Consider the following 6,000-nt stretch of genomic DNA (forward strand, 5'->3'; position numbering starts at 1 on the left):
AGCATTGCGCGGATCAGGGGCATGCTTTAAAGGTATTTTCTTTACATGCTCATTTGTAGTTACTTTAAGGTATTTTTTAAATATTTGTTATTACCTTAATTTATAAACTTAATTTTTCACAAAAAAAAAAAAAAAGATTTGCATCTTGTTGCAACATTTTACAAAAAACAAGATTAAATGTATTTAGTCAAAATCCCATGTTATAAAAGATGAAGTGCTATGCAGGCTATTTAACACAATATTGGCTGATTAGACAGCAATGCTGACCTAAAATGCAAAATGTTTGCCCTCTCTCGCTCTTCACCGTTCCCACATCTCAGACCTCAAATACATGAAATATTACCCTTTTTAGACATAGATTTTGAATTAAAGAGTAAAGAAAATACTATACAAAACTTATTGTAACAGCCAGTTCATTTATCCTTGTAAGACCCCCCATCCCCTCACAAAAACGCTTTCTCATTGGATCTAAGCAAATCTCATAGGTGACCTATTCTGATCTCAAAAAGGTGAGTTGTCTCTGAAAGGTGAGGAGTATATTATGCATGGGTAGGTGTTTCTGTTCAACAGTCCAAAAGTGGTCAAATAAAGCGCGCACATCCATAATAAAACATGTCTCACACGGCTCCGGGGTGAATAAAGGCCTCCTGTAGCGAATCGGTGCATTTTGTAAGAAAAAACATCCATATTTAAAATTATATAAAAACCTTTTTCTCACTTCTGCTAGCTGTCGTAGGCGGAAGCTGTTCCGGCGGATGATGTAAGACGTAAGCGTAGTGTAAGATCCGGTGCTTCGTGATGAACGTGGAAGAGCAGAGGAGAGAGAACAAAACAAAACAACGGTCATGAATTAGAAGCACAAAACGAGGATTTGTAAAGAAAAATGTCGGAGGATTTCGATATAAGCCAAAAAGAGACTGGTTTTCCTTTGCTAACGTAAGGAAACTTTGCTTCCTTTGGTCCTGTAAACAAACGTTGGTTTTCGCGAGACTCACATGCGCCGCGCCGACATCATCCTCCGGATCAGCAGTCTCTCGTGAATGCATGTACGACAGTTAGCAGAGGTTACACAAAACTGTTTATATCGTTTTAAATATGGATATTTTGTTTACAAAAACGCATCGATTCGCCACAGGAGGCCTTTATTCACCCCGGAGCCGTGTGAGGCGCGTTTTAATATGGGTGGATGCGCTTTATTTGACTACTTTTGGACTGTTGAACAAAAACACCCATTCACTGCCATTATAAAGCTTGAAAGAGCCAGGACAATTTTCAATATAACTCTGATTGGATTAGTCTGAAAGAAGACAGTCATATACACCTAGGATGGCTTGAGGGTGAGTAAAACATGGACTAATTTTCATTTTTGGGTGAACTATCCCTTTAAAATTAATCTATCTTCTAAATGCACAGTAGGGCTGCACGATTAATCGAAGCTTGTCAGTAAAGCCGGTTCTATAATCAGTAGTAAATCTCCATCACGTGCTTTCAAATGGAGCAGCATTTATTATACAGAGCCATAGTTCACGGACAAGCTGCGCAAAAAAAATCACAGACGATATAATCGCGCGATAATGACAGCTGTTTGCGTAGCTTGTCAGTGAATTACGGCTCTGTGTAGTAAATGCTGCTCCATCTGAAAGCATGTAAAAATACCACAAGTTAAATCTTCTGTTTATTCAGTGACTGCTATAGGGTTCTCCTTCTGCGAGGCGTATTTGGAGTTTCTCTGTCCTTCAGATGGAGATGTATTGCTGATCACAGAACCCTGCTTCACTGACCAGATGCGCATGAAAATCACTGCTTTTGCCTAATCGCGATTGTGATTCATTTAGATTTATCGTGCAGCCCTAATGCACAGATCTTGTTGTGAACGATTACGAAGCAATTAAAATTGCTTTGAGCTTGTAATGTTTAATTAAAGGGATAGTTCACCCAAAAATGTCTGTCATTAATTACTCACCCTCATGTCGTTCCAAACCTGTAAGACCCTCGTTCATCTTCAGAACACAAATTAAGATATTTTAATTAAGATACGTAAGCAGCAGAACCATACGTCATGATGGTGGTGCACCGCTGCAGACGGGACGAGGAGGAGAAGAATTGTTGAATAAAGTTGTTCTTTTTGTTTCCTCTGTGCACAAAAAGTATTCTCGTAGCTTCGTAACATTACGGTTGAGCCGCTGATGTCACATGGACTGTTTTACTGATGTATTTGCTACGTCTCTGGACCTGAGAACATTACAGTTGTGTTGCTGTCTATGCAGGGTCTGAGAGCTCTCGGAGTTCATCAGAAATATCTTCATTTGTGTTCAGAAGATGAACGAAGGTCTTACGGGTTTAGAACGACATGAGGGTGAGTAATTAATGACAGAATTTTCATTTTTGGGTGAACTATCCCTTTAAATGAAAGATCTTCAGGTGAAAATAACAGACTTCTCCAATTGTTTAGTCATCTTAAACTGCATTTCTACAGTTCATCTGCTTGCGTTCATTGGCCTTCACTTTTGAGAACAACGGCTGCATCTCAAAATCCAATCAACAGCTGATGCACTGAACCAAGTCTCAGCCCTACACTTCAATTTTTTGATAATCCTTTACACTCTGATGTATGTCACGTTATTGAAGAAAAGATTTGTCTCTACTTCTGTATCATCAGCTTTAAATTCAAGTTCATTTAAAAAGTTGTGCAAGTTTTTACTGTCACAAATTAATCACTTGCATAATATCATTAGCAAAAACACAAACCAGACTATGTTAAATATCGTTTAAACATGATTTGTGCCATCCACAATGTGCTTAGAGCATGAAACCATTAAAAAAACAAGCATTTTTAGACAAGCCTGCTGAGTGTTTCAATACAAAACAATGGGATTAAAAACATACCAACAAATGACCAAATATAATGGAAATGCACCAATATTAAAACTCTAGCCGATACCAATTAGCCAATAATTGTTTTACGGCAAACAACTGAAGCTTAAAGATGACATTTACCAGTGTTAAAGTTTTTTTGTGTGTGTGCGCGTAAAAATTGGAGAAATATGCATAAGCAAAATGTTTCATTAGAAAAAACTTAAATAAAAAAACAATTTAATTCAAATGCTACAAGTGAATATAGACATCACTTTATAACTATACAGTAAAAAACAATGGCTATTTATTTTCAGATTATATTTACCCGTTACATTATTTGTTTTTTAAAAATTAATTTTAAGCAACGTTTACATCACGGCGAAGATCATTTAAATGTAACAACTAGGGAAATATGCCTGAACAATTAAGTATCCAATATCAACCAATATGGATTAATTACAGTTTTTCTCAATCGATTTGACACTTTTCTCCAATGCAATGTACTTGTTCTCAAAACAATTAGCACAGCCATCCAAACACAAAATGATCTTAACCAAAGTTCAACATTACTGCATAATGAAGCACTGCAATTTTTTCTAGTAATGCATTTATTAAAGGGGTGGTTGATTGCGGTTTCACTTTTTTAACATTAGTTAGCGTGCAATGTTGCTGTTTGAGCATAAACAATATCTGCAAAGTTGCGAAGCTGAAAGTTCAATGCAAACGCAGATATCGTCTTTTAAAATGCTGGCAGTTTAATGCCTACAAAAACGGCTGGTAGGGACTACAACGAGTTACTTCCCGGGTTCATGACATCACAAACCCAGATAAACCCCACCCTCAGGAAAAGGCAGCAAAGTGGGCGAGGCCATGCTGCGCTGCTTTAGAGAAGAGGAAGAGAAAACTAGAGGTGCACGTAAAAATCTATTCATATATGAATCACGATTCTGTCTTCTAACGATTCTAATGGATTCACACGTTTCAAAATCAATGTTCTAAAGCAGCGGTTTGATTAACCGAGCAGTTATCAGTTTAGGGCCAATCGGAAATATACCACGTTCACTTGATAGAATGACAAATGACAGTTTGTTTGTTGTGTTTGGACAAATAGTACATAAATGTTTGTGATTTGAGTAAAATATTTTTTTTCCCCAGATATTTTTAAGTATTGGTTGGTTGTATTAACTATTGTGAAAACATTTGGGAGTTTTGTGCACATCGTTTTGAGAATTATTTGCATGATTTGTAATTTGTATGAAATGAATCAAAACGTACATCTGTTAGGACAATTATAAAGTGTGTTAACTGTTTTGAGAACAGTGACCTGAGTTTGGAGAAATGTGTCAAATCGATTGAGAAAAACTGTAGTAAAATCTCTAATATCATCTGGGGTAGGAGACCTGACATGGTCTATACAGCAGGTTAAATAAGTATTGAACACGTCACCATTTTTCTCTATATTTCTAAAGGTGCTGTTGACTTGGAATTTTCACCAGATGTCAGTAACAACCAAAGTAATCCATACATACAAAAAACAAAAAAAAAAAGTTCAGAAATTAAGTTCTGTGTAATAAAATGGAATGACCCAGGGAAAAAGTATTGAACACAAATCAACAGCACCTTTAGAAACATATTCACTGAGGAAAATGGTGACGTGTTCAATACTTACTTTACCCGCTGTATATACCATGCAACCCAAAAATGAATTGCATTTTGTGCACAAACGTAGAGTTGCGACTCTAAAGCAGCGGTTCCCGACCCTGGTCCAGGAGGCACCCCAACACTGCACATTTTGCACATCTCCTTTCTCCGACACACCAATTCCAGATGTTGAAGTCTCTACTAATGAGCTGAATCAGGTGTGTTTGATTAAGGAGACATGCAAATCATGCAGTGTTGGGGTGCCTCTGAAGCACTATAGTTACCCTTTGCTCCAGCAGGGCTCTGCGGATGGACACGCTCTGCTCCAGCTCCTTCACCTCCCTCTCGTGCTGTGCGTCCGTGTGCATCTTGATCTTGCTCTGGTAAGCGTTGAGCAGCTCTAGCTCCTGCTGCAGCTGCATCCTCAGCGCCTGATACTCGGCCTCCTGCGTCTCGTCCAGCCGCAGCTGCACACAAACACACAGAGCAACAGAGGTCAGAGAAGCAAACCGGATCGGCCAGAGCGGGACGGACCGTGTCTTACTCACAGCCTGTGTGGACAGCATGTCGTTGATGGAGTGGTCGTACTGCTCGGCCAGAATGGCCAGCTTGCGGGTCTGCTCATCTTTGAGACGCTTCAGCACGGCCTTGTGGTCCGACTTGGGTGTGTTCTCCAGCAGGTGGTTCCTCAGCGCTTTATACTGACGCGTCTGGATCTTACACGTGTCCTGGAACTGACGCTTAATCTGCAGCTCTTTGGACTACAGGAACAGGGAAGAGTGTGGTGACGAGATTTGACACCAGACGGGAGGAAAGAGCGGAGCGAAGACAGAACTGCGCTCGCACTGCTTAGAAAACACTTCAGAATGACATTTTAACGTAGCATGTGAAAATGTGAGAAGAATTAAAACTTAGTCATTTTTACCTGACATTTTAGACTTGCAGCAACTGAATTCCACTTATATCTAACATGTGACCCTGGAGCACAAAACCAGTCATAAGGGTCAATTTTGTGAAATAAATAAGCTTTCCACTGATGTATGGTTTGTTAGGATAGGACAATATTTGGTCGAGATACAACTATTTGAAAATCTGGAATCTGAGGGTGCAAAAAAATCTAAATATTGAGAAAATCATCTTTAAAGTTGTTCAAATTAAGTTCTTAGCAATGCATATTACTAATCAAAAATTAGGTTTTGATATATTTACGGTAGGAAATCTACAAAATATCTTCATGGAACATGATCTTTACTTAATATCCTAATGATTTTTGGCATAAAAGAAAAATTTATAATTTTGACCCATACAATGTATTGTTGGCTATTGCTACAAATATACCCCAGCGACTTAACACTGCTTTTGTGGTAATCATAAGAATTCATAATAAACATGCTTGAAGTGAAAAAAATAATGAAATTAAAGCAGCAGCAGGACCATATGAATGCAAAACAAAACTGAGATGAAGAATTCTAACAAAATATGACATGAACCAAAGGACAATGA

This window comes from Sinocyclocheilus anshuiensis, unplaced genomic scaffold, assembly GCF_001515605.1.
Source record: "Sinocyclocheilus anshuiensis isolate Anshui unplaced genomic scaffold, SAMN03320099.WGS_v1.1 scaffold1517, whole genome shotgun sequence".
In the NCBI taxonomy this organism is placed as follows: Eukaryota; Metazoa; Chordata; class Actinopteri; order Cypriniformes; family Cyprinidae; genus Sinocyclocheilus; species Sinocyclocheilus anshuiensis.